We start from the raw sequence: 14,181 nt of genomic DNA, 5'->3' as shown, positions 1-14,181 counted from the left end.
TGTGAGTCCTGTGAGAAACAGACCCTGGCCTTGTTGGACATCTCTCAGGCAGCCAGACCTACCGGGAAATTCTACTGGATTTATTTATGGGGGTCTCCTTCTCCACTGAAGATCATTCTGGAGGGATAAGTGAGGGCTACATGCACTTCAAGCCTTCTAACAAGTTGTTTATGCTCTTCTTGGTGGAAAAATGTTCCCAACCTGTTCTGGACATGGTGTTAAACTTAAGTAAAATAGCAGTGTTTAAGTCAACTGAGTAAAAATAACAGTCAAGAGGAAATGAAATAAATAATCTTTTGAAGTTGTCCAGATACATCACTACTCATTTTATTTCTGTCACCACTATTATTTTTACTTAGTTGATGTGTGAATCTGTGCCATGAGAAGCTATTGGGGATTAATTCTCAAAAGACCTGGGAAGGAAATGCCAGTACTCTAATTGCTCAATGGCTGTGTGAAAATTCTCTGAAAGAAAAAGGCGAGGTTCATAAATAACATGTGCATATTCTTCTCCAAAATGTGGAAAGTGGCACTAGTTGATTGGATGATAACTAGATTAAATAAACTGCTCTGCTTTGCTAGATCTTATTAAATGAACAGAAATATAAACTTAAATCTTTCCAAAGATGGTGTTTTTAATAAAAAAAAAATCATAGTTAACAATAGGCATAACCTTCAGGTTCAACTGAGGAAGCTGTGAACTGAAAAAAGCTGGTGTCTATGAGAAAGGGGGGAATTAAAAAAAAAAAAAAGATTTCTGCTGACTTGGACTGAGTGAACATTTCTATTCAATGTGCTTAGGCCCTGGGCCAGAGGAGAGCTCAGATACAATGCCAAGGTGACATATTTAACCTCTTTGCAGATTAAAGGCAGTGCAGAAGAGATACTCTTTCTGCAGTGCCTCTTGGTGTACTGTTTCAACAGTATTGATCTGCAGTTAAATGCATGGTTTTTTTTTTCTTTTTCTTTTTCTCTTGCAGAGTGACCTTTATTACCTGGGAAGGATGAATAAGCACAACTTACATTATTGCTTTATTTTAGAAAGAGAGTCAGAAACGGTAGTACATTATAACATGAGTTATCATAATCTCTTTAGCTAGCTCTTTAATTATCTCCCCTTTTTGCTTTTGTAAATAAGACATCATCAAGAATTAGAGAAACTTTAGGTCTATGTGTGAGCATCTTAACAAATGATAGTAGGAAGCAAAAAGCAATTCGTTATAAAGCTGTAAAAGGGAATCAAGAGAGGAAAATAATCACAATAACTTAAAAATAATCAAACAAGAATATAGTATAAAAGGAGAAATTTTCCTACCTTTTGGAAAAGCAAAAAGTTCCGTTTCTACATTGCTGTTAGGTGCAGGAGACTGAATAACTTTAGATTATTTAAACATGGAAAACATACAAATTATTTGATTTGAAAGGTTTTTTTTAAACTACCTTCTTTATAGTTTATTTCTTGTATGTAATAAAGTACTTCTACAACACACATTTCAGGATTCAGGCTTCACTAAGATCTGAATGCTACTGAGGCGATCAACAGTTCTACATTTCTATTCTTGGTCTTCACTAAAATCACCATCATTTATTAGTACTTGTTATTTAATTTCGCAAGAAACAAGAAAACATGAATACAAATTGTAAAATTCTCTATTAACTATCTTTTCTGTAAATCACACAAAAGTTTTTTTTTTTTGGTAAATAAATGGCTTTGCATTATTTAGGCAAAAATATTTGACAGCTTTATCAGATCACGCAAATCAGCTTAACAAATGCAATTAGATAATGCCATAAATTTATTAAAACTTACCTTTAAGTAAGGGGCTGGACCCAGAGCCGCTGCAGAAAACTGAAGTTGAATCCCCCCTGCCCACAGACAGGGAATAAAAGTTTGACAAATACCCAAGAAAAACTCTTTAAATCCCTTTCCTCGTTAGCTCTGCTTCTTTGCCCAGAGGCACATTCAAGTCTACTGGAGTTGAAATTCTGCTGCTCTGTCAACTAGTGGGGGTCTGAAGTGACAGACGAGAATTTGGAGGTTGGCACCAGAGAGTATTTCAGACTGTCATCGTTTTTGTTGCAGATTCCTGGATTTCCCTAGCAGGCTGGCCTCTCACTGCAAAGGCTTTAGAGACAGTACATGCAAACCAAAAGGGAAAGAGCTAATTCTGGAGGCGTGGATGGGGTTAAGTTTTCCCCTCAAGCTCTTGTTCTCAGAGCCTCATAACTTGGCCAGAATATAAGCACTTGGCTCTTTATGCATTTTTTTTTCTTTTTCAAACAACTCTGAGAGGTTTTATAAGCAGCATCCCTTTTTTGGAGTTTTTTATTTTAAGTCCTCGAAAAGAAACTCCATGCTGTTGTTTCTTCCTAAAGGAAATTGGGGAGTAGGGATTAAAGGAGGGAAGAAGAGAAATTGTAGCAGACGCATTTTTGCATTGCTCAATTGGAAATTGTTCTAACAAAGACAGTCTGAATTTTAATAGGTGGATACTTCAGATATCTTAACCTTCTTTGAATGAGCTTTGGAAATGTACATATATAAAATTGATTGCTCCTTATAGATCACTTGTATGCTGATTCAGAAATGTTGCCGTTCTCCCCTCAACACAGCTCCTCACTGTAACTTCATGGTTATAATGGTTAGTCTCTAAGAAGGAGGTTTCCCATGCAAAAGAATGGAGGTGCGCACTTATTTTTGGCCTGGCATTCTGGTTATTTGTATATGTGTCTAATCTCTTCTACTGCTACTTCTACATTTGTCACACATTTATTATCTGTCAGGCACTGTACTAACAGCTTTTTATGCGTTATTATCAGTTGATCCTCACGACACATGGCAAGTCTTACTGTGTTCCCATTTGAGGGGTAGTGTCATACAGTGGTTGAATTGGCAGAATTTCCGACACATGGCAAGTCTTACTGTGTTCCCATTTGAGGGGTAGTGTCATACAGTGGTTGAATTGGCAGAATTTGAGGCCAGCCAGCTTGGATTTGCATCCTATCTTCACCACTTCCTAACTATGACCCGGGACAAGTTATATAACCTCTAAAGCATCAGTGCTTTTATCTATGAGACAGGGATACACATATGGAAATTATGATAACATCTATCTCAGGCAATTGTTCTGAGGTTTAAGTTAGTTAATATGCATAAACTGCATAGAACACCCCTGTCATGTGGTAGACACTCAATAAATGTTAGCTATTATCATTTACATAGGAGGAAACTAAAGCTTAGTAAGGCTGAGTGGTTTTTCTAGGGTCTCCAACTGTAACTTACAGGATGGGATTCCAAATCAGCTACCATGGCTGACAGCCACACTTGTGTAACTTATCTAGAATACCTGTATTATATGATATAGACATATCTATCTATCTATCTATCTATCTATCTATCTATCTATCTATCTATATATATCTATCATACCTGCTTCTGAGCAAGCTGTAAGCCCCTTGAAGGAAGGGGATGTGCCCTTTCTGCATTCTCCTGGTGCCTAGCACAGTGCTTTGCATACTGTAAGTATTCCATTAACATCAGATGAATAATTAGAATTTAATTTAATTTAGATTTTCTAAATATATGCCAAAGTCTGGCCAAAAGCAAAAACACTGATAAAAACAAAATAAAACCAAAATAAACAAAAAAATCCCACCTACAATTCTAGGCAAATATGCCCTCAGCCAAATCTCTCCAAACACTTTAGAATTATTTGCCCTATTTATTTTCAGAACACTGCAAGAAAAAGGTAACAAGAATTATCTCTGTTTTGCAGTCGGAGAAATTTGGGAGCAGAGGAAACTGGGCACTTTGCCTAGGAGCCAAAAACAAGTCACGGTGCAGCTGGGAACAATCTCACGTCTCTAGAATCAGGATAACTTGTTCCAAACTGCCTTTCCCAGGACAGGATGAAAGGACTTGATGTCTTTTTGCCTCAGACAATAGGATGTTTTTCCTTAGCCAAGGTCTAGGGGTTGAGCAATCTCCTCCGAGGAAGGATAAAGGGGTGGGCAGTGTTTGGCCATGCTTCTCCCTGGTGTCAGCGCACAGCTGCTCTGAGAACTGTGGAAGACACAGACCATTTTTCCAAGTCTCCCGAGGGGCGCAGGAGCAGTGAGACTATTGAAGAATATGTAAGAAAAGCATTTCTGAGGATTTGGCCCTAGTTTGCTAAGGCAAATTTTCTTGGGGACTCAAAATATTAACTTCTTAGTCTAACTAGCATTCCCCATTTATTTGAGATGGTTTGTAAGATTGATTTCAGGTGATTACATCAATTCCAGAAGAATGTAGAAAAAATATTTCATTTAGAGGGCTCTGGAAAAAAGGAGTTACCCAACTAAAAATTTTTTTTCTGCTACAATTGATATTTTATGCTTCTGCAAAATGATCAAAATAAATTTTCTTATGTAACTCTGTGTTAACCTAAAATATAATTACTTAAAGCGGATTACTTAAAGGAGATACTGGATTCATCTCTTAAATGTAAATAGGTACCTAGAGAGTTCATCTGTGGGTGACAAAGCTTGAGAATTTTTACTCTCAGTTTTTTCTTTTTTTTTTTTTTGAGACAGAGTCTCACTCTGCCGCCCAGGCTGGAGTGCAGTGCAGCAATCTTGGCTCACTGCAAGATCCGCCTCTGGGTTCACGCCATTCTCCTGCCTCAGCCTCCTGAGTAGCTGGGACTACAGGCGCCCGCCACCTCGCCCGGCTAATTCTTTTGTATTTTTAGTAGAGACGGGTTTTCACCGTGTTAGCCAGTATGGTCTCCAGCTCCCGACCTCGTGATCCGCCCGCCTTGGCCTCCCAAAGTGCTGGGATTACAGGTGTGAGCCACCACGCTGGGCCGACTTTAAGTTTTATCGGAAGTCTTATTAATTTATAACATGACTAATAAAGACCCAGTGTGTTTCTTATAACAAGAGAGAAAAATGAATAATTAAAAAAGGCCTTTGAATTCGCAGTGTCTTGAGTATAGCTTTATTTGGAAATGTTTGTTGGCAGATATTCAAACTCTTATTGTTTCTGAAGCTGTTCTTTCTAAAATAGTTTACAGCTCAGAACGCTGAGGACAATAAACCTGCAACAATACTCGCCTAACAGATGGAGCTATAGATCAGATTTAGAAAACATATGAGACGTCCAAATGGGTTGGGAAAACTTTGGCAAAAAGCTCATTCTGTTACTGTGCATGAAGAGACGTAACATCAGTGTTGGTCAGAGGATGTGACAGATGTCAACATCTAAGTGGATTTTCTTTTTTTTTTCACCTTTTAGGATTCCCTTTGAGAATCTGATGAAAGCTGTGGGTAAGCTCCTAAAACCCATCTATGAAACCCATACCCCACCCCACCCCCCGCCAATATCCTCTCAGGGATTTTATGAAGTTAATAACCCCTAATTCAGGGGAAGGAGCAGAGAACACATTAATCCTCAAGCATATACAGAACCTCTTTGTTACATATAGCAGAAGCCTCTGGGTGATATGAAGGAAATGTAGTTCCTGCCTATTACGAGTCCAAGAGCCAAGGCATACACTCATTGTCAGAAGGTCGCATGATTCCCTTGGAATAGTGGAGATCCCCAGGAAGGAGGTAAGTATGGGTGAGTGAAAAAGCTGCAGTGAAAACAGAGTGCCTGTACTGGTCTTGGCCAGGACCTGGCCTGTAGGACCCTCTTCCTTGCTTACCCAATGTATTAGTTTGCTAGGGCTGACATAACAAAATACCACAAATTGGGTGCCTTAAACAACAGAAATTAATTTTCTCACAGTTCTGGAGGCTGGAAGTCCAAGATCAATGTGCCAGCAGAGTTGGTTTCTCCTGAGGCCTCTCTCCTTGGCTTGTGGATGGTCAGTTTCTCGCTGTGTCCTCACAGGGTCCTTCCCCTGGGCATGTGTGCTTCTGCTGTCTCTGCCTCTTTTTATAAGGACGCCAGTGCTGTTGGATTAGATCCTCACTTTTATGTACTCATTTAACCTTAATTTATCTCTTTAAAGGCTCTATCTCTACATATAGTGACATTGGGGGTTAGGACTTCAATTTATGAATTTTGGGGAAAATAATTCAGTCCATAATACCCCATTACATTTAAAATATTTTTTCCATTATGTTTTAAGACCTTGATATTTAGTTCTCTGTGGGTCTTGCTTCTGGGACCCATTTTAAGGTCTCAATTCCAGCTGAGTTACTGCTGTCTGCCTGTGGAATTTCCTCACCCCCACAGTACTATCATAACTTGGCACTGAACCATTTCAGATCTCTCAGCTCTGTGCTGATTATTAACCCACTGGGTCATTTTCTAACTATGGGCTCTTGTAAGAGTTTATTCTAGCTATCCTGTCCCAGGCCAGCCCTTCTATGGATTTAGTCATACCCTCTATTTGGTCTTAGGCAGATGCTTGATACACAGAGAGCAATTAACAAGTAAGACAGTAGCAAAATGTGCACAATATTTTGTTAAATATTATGTGGCCATTATTATATTACACATTACACATTATGTTTACACATTACACATTATATTTATACATTACACATTGTATTTCACAAAATTACATTGTGCATTTTATATTTAACAAAATTAAAAATAATGTGTAATGTAATTGCTTTTTTTTAGTAATAAACTTGAAGCAAGGTAAGTTAAAATAAAAGGAGAAAGATAGATTAGGACTAGTGGATTTTATTTTACTTTATTTTTTATTTTTATTTTTTTTGAGACAGAGTCTTGCTCTGTCACCCAGGCTGGATTGCAGTGGCCTGATCTCGGCTCACTGCAACCTCTGCCTCCCAGATTTCAGTGATTCTCCTGCCTTACCCTCCCAAGTAGCTGGGAGTGTGGCACTACGCCTGGCTAATTTTTGTATTTTTAGTAGAGACGGGGTTTCAACATGTTGGCCAGGCTGGTCTCGAACTCCTGATCTCAGGTGATCTGCCTCAGACTCCCAAAGTGCTGGGATTACAGGCGTGAGCCACTGCGCCCGGCCAGAACTAGTGGATTTGGATATCAGGCTAAGCAGTTTGATCTTTATTCATTAGATAAAAGGGAGATCTGGAAAGTTTTCTCATTGAATGTTAGGGAGTGTAAGAACATATTATGCAGTAGTAACAAATAATTCCCAAATATCAGATCCTTACAACAACAAATTTTTGTTTTGATTTTTCCATTCATGCCGCATGTTTATTGCAGGTCTACTGCAATTCTGTTACATGTCTTTACACTGGAGTCTAGGCTGATGGACCAATTCCTCTGGCAGAAGAAAAAGAGATATGGCAAAATATGCTTGGTTTGTGAAGCTTCTGCCTGGGTGTAATACATATCACTTCTGCCTACATTTCGTTGATCAAAGTAAGTCATTTGACCACATCTGACTTCAGTGGGATGGGGAGATATATTCCTCCCACCCAGAGGATGGTTCTGGCAAGAGAACCAGAAAATAGATTTTCATCAGGAATGGAAGGAGACTCTGTTGAGAAAGAAAGTATTAGGAAAAAGGAAGAAAATAAGATAGAAGAGGCAGAGCAAAGTTTTTAAAAAAAGCATGGCAGGGCAGATATAAGACATAAAGGGGGGAAGGGAGAGAAAATTAGGGCAAAAATAAGAGGCAGCCCTATAAAGACACAAATAATGGAGACAACTGGGATAACAGAAATATAAGGGGTTAGATTATCTTAGTGCCATACAATCATGTGGTTCTAAAGAGCTGTAAGAGATTTGCATTAGTTTCCTGGGCTGTCATAACAAATTACCACAAACTGGGTGGCTTAAAACAACAGAAATGTATTTTCTTGACGTTTTAGAGGCTAAAGGTCTGAAATCAAGGTGTCAGCAGGCACCTGCTGCATCCAAATGCCATAGGGAAGAATACTTTCTTGCCTCTTCCTGACTTTCAGTGCGTGGCTTCCAGAAACTCCTGGTATTTCTTGGCCCATAGCTGCGTCGCACCAGTCTCTGCTTCCCTCTTCTCATGGCCTTCTTTCCCTGTGCATCTCCTGTGAATCTCTGTGTGCCCTCTTCTTGTGAGGATACCAGTCATTGGATTTAGGGTTTACTATAATCCAATGTCACCTCATGTTAACTTGATTACATCTGCAAAGACTGTATTTTCAAATAAGCTCACATTCACAGGTATGAGGGATGGAGACTTGAATATATCTTTTTGGGGAGCAATTCAGCCCATTATAGTCCATTCTCTGGTCCCCCAAAATTCATGTCTTTTCCATATGCAGAATACATCCATCTCATTCTTAGCCCATTTCAAATTTCTGAACCTATTCCAGCATTAACTCTAAATTCCAAATCTCATTTAAATATCATTAAGTCAAAAAGTCCCAAATATCATCATCTAAATCAGGTGTATGAGACTCAGTATGATTTATCCTGATTCCTCATCTATGAAAGTAGAAAACTAGTTATCTCTCCCCAAATACAATGGCATGACATAAACAGCTTCATTCTGAAATAGTGAAAATGGAAGGAATACATGAATGGACAAGCGTCACTTGTTCCAAGCAAGTTCAATACAGAGCAGGCCAAATTCCATCATGTTTCAGGCCTGAGAATAATCCTCTGTGGCTCAGTGCTCTGCCCCTAGCCCACAGAGGCTCTGCCCTCAGGGCCTGCAGGAACCCCACCGGTTCCTGAACTAACTTCTGGGTTGTATTACTTTGCTAGGCCTGCCATAGGAAAGTATCACAGGCTGGGTGCCTTAAACAGCAGAAATTTATTTTCCTCCCAGTTCTAGAGGCTGGAAATCCAAGGTCAAGCTGTCAGGAGGGTTGGTTTCTCCCCAGGCCTCTCTCCTTGGCTTGCAGATAACCACCTTGCTGTGCCTTCGCGTGGTCCTTCTGCTGTGTGTATCTGTATCCTAATCCCTTCCCATAAGGACACCAGTCATTGTGGATTAGGGACCAGTCTTATGACTTGACTTTACCTTAGTTACTTTAAAAGCCCTATCTCTAAATATAGTCACATTTTGAGGTATTTCAACATATGAATTTTGAGGAGACACAATTCAGCCTATTACAGGAGTCATTTGTTCATGTGTGAAAGGAAATTAAATTTGGGGACCTCAAACTCATTTAGCCAAAGGGAAAATTCAAGCTGGGAACTGGGTCATGTAAACCTGCCTCCCTGTTTGGTTCCTAAGTAAGATGGCTACAAGATGAAAAGCTACATGCCCTTCCCGTATTTTGCCCACAAGGAAATTCCTAGTGAGCTCCTATGACTTTACCATGGCAATGCAAATTGATAGCTTATCTTTACAGGTGCAGTCTGCTCTGGCCCACCAGACACAAATGCTTATCTGACTGTTCCCTGACCCCATTTTGTTTGTGTTATCTGATGTAAAATGCAGATTCTCCACGTTTTTCCTCTGCCCGTTTTGTTTATGTCATCTTATGTAAAAAAAATGTAGATTCATGGAGTCAGGAAAAGGCATAAATGACTATTTTTTCCTAACCCCTCTTACATGAAAACTGTGTGCTTCTCAATATCCCACCCTTTCCCCTTTAAATTTGGAGCCCTCAAAATCATCTTCAGAGAAAGGCGTAGACCTATCTCCCGGGTGCATCCTTAACTTGGGTAAATAAATCTCCTAAAATTATTGAGACTTGTCTCGTCATTTTCCTCAATGGACACGTTTTTATTTTTATTTATTTATTTATTTAATGAGGCAGGATCTCACTCTGTCACCCAGGCTGGAGTGCAGTGGTGTGATCTTGGCTTACTGCAACTTCCACTTTCCAGGTTCAAGTGATCCTCCCACCTCAGCCTCTGGAGTAGCTGAGACTACCAGTGTGTCCCATGGTACCTGGCAAATTGTTGTGTTTTTAGTAGAGATGGGGTTTCACCATGTTGCCCAGGCTGGTCTCGAACTCCTGGGCTCAAGCAATCTGCCTGCCTTGGACCCCCAAAGTGCTGGGATTACACATGTGAGCCACTGTGCCCAGCAGGAATCATTTTTTCTTTTCCTTGACAGATAGCATGTATTCGCAGTCACATAGCATTTTGAAAGTCCTACAAACTTCATTTTTGTCCTGCCTCTGTTTCTTGAAGCCCAGGTTGGCAGATTTTCTGCTGATATAACATTCTTAAAAACATTATTGGTTTCCTATGCAATTCATGGGGGTCCGAGCCATCAGATAAGAAGGTCCTGCACAGATTTTTCCTGGATAAATCCGCTTGTATTTCTGGCCTCCTGATGAGAAGGTTGATTGAATCCATAGGTCACACTCACATATCTAATCTCTATAACAAAAGGTTGTTTAGCCAAACTCTTGGTGTTCTTCCCAGAGCATGCTTTCTCGCCATTTGCATTCTGGATAGGCTGAGAATTTCCAAAGTCATCAAGTTATATTTTGCGTAATAGTTTCTTCCTCCAATTATCTCTTTCTTCTCATTTTCTTCTATAAACAGCAAGAGAAAACCAGGCCACATTTTCCACACTGTGTTTGGAAATCTCATCAGTTCAATATCCAAGTTCATCACTTATGAGTTCTGCTTTCCACTCAACAGTAGAACATAATTCAGTCAAGTTCCTGCCATTTTATAACAAGAATCGCCTTCCTGCCAGTGTCCAATAACATGTTCATCATTTCCTCTGAGTCCTCACCAGAAGCACCTTTTATATTTCTACCAACATTCTATTTGTGACAATATACATGTTCTCTAAGATGACAGACGATTTACCTACAGTTCTCCTTACTTCTTTCTGAGCCCTTCCTGGAATCTCCTTTAACATCCACATTTCTATCAACAATCTTTTCTTTTTTTTTTTTGAAACGGAGTCTCACTGTGTCGCCCAGGCTGGAGTGCAGTGGCGCGAACTTGGCTCACCACAAGCTCCGCCTCCCGGGTTCATGCCATTCTCCTGTCTCAGCCTCCCCAGTAGCTGGGACTACAGGCACCCGCCACCATGCCTGGCTAATTTTTTGTATTTTTAGTAGAGACAGGGTTTCACCGTGTTAGCCAGGATGGTCTCGATCTCCTGACCTTGTGATCCACCCGCCGCGGCCTCCCAAAGTGCTGGGATTACAGGCGTGAGCCACTGTGCCTTTAATAGAGACGGGTTTTCACCATGTTGGCCAGGCTGGTCTTGAACTCCTGAGCTCAAATGATCCACCCACCTCAGACTCCCGACGTGCTGGGATTACAGGCATGAGCCACCGCACCCAGCCCCAACAATCTTTTCAAGGCAATCTAGGCTCTTTAAAACCATATGTCTAGGCCAGGAGTGGTGGCTCATGCCTGTAATCCCAGTATAATGGGAGGCTGAGATGGGTGGATCATTTGAGCTCAGGAGTTCGAGACCAGCCATGGCCAACATGGTGAAAACCCATCTCTATTAAAGGTTCAGTGGCGTGTGCCTGTAATCCCAGCTACTTGGGAGGCTGAAGCATAAGAATCACTTACCTGGGAGGCGGAGGTTGCAGTGAGCCGAGATTGTACCACTGAACTCCAGCGTGGGTGACACAGCCAGACTCGGTCTCAAAAAAATGGAAAAAAAAAAGTGTCTAAAAATTATTCCCACTACCACCATTATCCAATTCCAAATCCACTTCAACATTTTTAGGAATTTGTTATGGCGGTACCCCATTCTCAGTACCAAAATCCGTATTGGTTTCCAAGGGCTGCCGTCACAGCTTACCATAAACTGTTTGGCTTAAGACAATAGAACTTTATTTTCTCAAAGTTTTGGGTGCCAAAACTGTAAAATCAAGGAAGCAGGGCCATACTGTCTCCAAACTCTGTAGAGAAAAATCCAAAAGAATCTAGCCTGATGGTATTTGCTGTGAACATGGACTGTCAGATTTATTGCCAGAGTGCTAGACATGTGCGTGAGTTCCAGCCCAAAGAGTTACGTGTATCCAGTGCTTTGATTCAGAATTGGTACGTTCTAAAACGAAGGGCATTTGGAGTTGGAGTTCACTGCCTGTTGTTTTCTTAACCCTTTAATCCTTCATGCTACCTCCCTGTCAGGTGCTGGACTATCATAAGACATAAAAAAAGGCCTGGGGGGTTTTGCTAATCACTGATGCCACTGAATACTACCAGAAATAATTTCTATTCCTCAAGCTACATTACACCAATCAAGTCCTGTGAGGAAGGAGAGTGTGTTCAAAATCCTTGCTCTCCCTGGAGGAAGTATAGCAGAAAATTGATAAGTCGGAAAGACCTGAATTCAAGTTCCAGCTCTGATGCTTCCTAGCTGCACGATGTTGGACAAGTTACTTAACCTCTCTCTGTGTGACTCATTATCCTCATGTGTCCAATGAGGATGATAATAAAACCTGTCTAATAGAGTACCTTCGAGGAAAAGAGATGATGTTTGCATAGTTCTGGGGTTCAATATATAATAATAATGACAATGATGATGAAGGCCAATAAGAAAGCTGAATATTGTTGAAGACTGTGTCATGGAACCTCTGTAATTGGATATAGACCGCCTCCCCTTTTCACATGAACTGCTAATACTCTCTGTGAAGAATGATGATTTTTAGGCAGACGGGTGAAATATATCCCTTTAGTCAAGCTATGCAAACACAGCAGCTGCTCACATAAGTCCGTTGAGTTTTATGCCATTGTCTTTTCTCAGACAGAGCCCTCATTGAATTTGGGGGAATTTGGGTTGGCTGGGTAATAGCAGCGGGAGCTATGTAGCAACTTTTTCATTCTGACCTCACCTTGGGATAGACACAGAGCCCAATGTATCAAATCGCCTGGTGTACAGATCTCTTGTCCAAGTGAGGTGCAGCTGGACTTTATATTTCTGTGCATTTGACTTGCAGGCTGTGTCTTATTCACCAGGACAGAAGTTTATACTTGGACCTTCTCATGGGTGAGGTCACTGTGCTGTTATTAGCCAAATGCCGCCCTTCTTCAAATGTCTGATGGTTTCTTGGCTGTAGTGTTCAGTTCCCAGAGCAAGATGTTTTAGACTAAGAAGTACTGCTTGTGCAATGATGCAAACCTATTCTGGAAATTTGTTCCAGTGGTTGTGTTTTCTTGTTGGTTTTGAGCAACGGTATTTTTATTTTTGTTGATATTTCCCTTGTGAAGGAGCAATGGGTTTGTTAGATTTTGCGTGGTCTGATGGTACAATGTCAGGGATATAGCTGAGGCTTGGTCTCTAGCAAATGTTAGGAGAGCCAGCTTCGGATTGTTTAGAGTCTACATCGGCATTGACTGGCTGGCAACTTGAAATGAGACACAAATGAATGATTTGCACAATGCCTGTCCTCGCTAGCTCAGTATTTCTCAAAAATTTATTTTCATTATCACTCTCCCAAGGAGCTTTTTGAATTTTTTCCTAAATGTCTCCTCCCACCATGAAATTTTAATACTCTAAATACACTGTATATCTATTTATATACTATTATCTACATCTGTGTTTTATATATAAAAGAATAGAATTCTAGCTACTCCTGAACCAATTTGGCCCTTTTACTAATGATCCTCACCAATTGACTGAAACACATCTCATGTCTGAAAAAATACAGTTTACTGTGGGGTAATTGATTGACAATTACAATTTATAGCTGGAGAAACTCAGTCATGAGTGATTTTCTAAGAACTCGATATAATATTTATAACAGCATTCATTACTCTACAAACATTTATAAAAGAACACAGAAGAATAACTTTTTGAAAACATTACTGTTACTTTTCTGAGGAAATGCCGTCAAACTCTTTATAATTATAAGCTTTTTGTCCATGTTGTTAGCGCTTCTCATGTTGTGTGCTAAAGTGGGTTGAGATCTGTAAAAGCACAGGACAAATATCTCCTGCACATGCCCTTTTTCATTCCTGTGCTCAGATCCCTGATGAAAGCCCCAATCACTTCACATCTAATGATTTTCCCTGCCTCTGAACTCACATCCACAAATGCAAATCGCCTTCAAGGGCCAGGGAGACCACAGAAATTAATGAAGGGAGCCAGAAGCAAGAAAATGACACCCTCCCAACACAGGCAGGGATGACTGGCAGCTGGCCTTTGCATTAGGAAGACAAGAAGGGGTGCATGGGACTTGGGAAATGGAAAATATGTAGTCCATCTGAAGGTGGCAGCCGCTACTCAATTCTTGTAGCTTTATTGTCACCGGGAAATGGCAGCCCAACATTGTCTGATCATTTTACTGTTTTAGAGAGAAACCAGAGATCTAACATTTTATGGGATTACT

The 14,181-nt window shown here is 40.4% G+C and overlaps 2 protein-coding genes across 4 annotated transcripts in view; one reads left to right on the top strand and one right to left on the bottom strand.

Moving 5' to 3' along the window:
• SPARCL1 (SPARC like 1) overlaps positions 1-2,653 on the bottom strand; it is a 57,518-nt gene extending 54,865 nt beyond the window's left edge. The window contains exon 1 of the mRNA XM_050790455.1: positions 1,811-2,653. The gene's annotated coding sequence lies outside the window, so the exon portion shown is untranslated. The remainder of the gene's footprint in view (positions 1-1,810) is intronic.
• SPP1 (secreted phosphoprotein 1) overlaps positions 1-14,181 on the top strand; it is an 899,378-nt gene that overhangs the window by 472,527 nt on the left and 412,670 nt on the right. Inside the window, exon 1 of one of the 3 annotated variants that reach the window (XM_050790491.1) lies at positions 731-735. The exons of the other annotated variants lie outside the window; for them this stretch is intronic. The gene's annotated coding sequence lies outside the window, so the exon portion shown is untranslated. Of the gene's footprint in view, positions 1-730; positions 736-14,181 lie in introns of those variants that run through there. 3 annotated transcript variants of the gene reach the window in all.

The sequence above is a fragment of the Macaca thibetana genome, chromosome 5 (genome assembly GCF_024542745.1).
Source record: "Macaca thibetana thibetana isolate TM-01 chromosome 5, ASM2454274v1, whole genome shotgun sequence".
Classification (NCBI taxonomy): domain Eukaryota; kingdom Metazoa; phylum Chordata; class Mammalia; order Primates; family Cercopithecidae; genus Macaca; species Macaca thibetana.
This window is presented reverse-complemented; position numbering and strand designations above follow the sequence as displayed.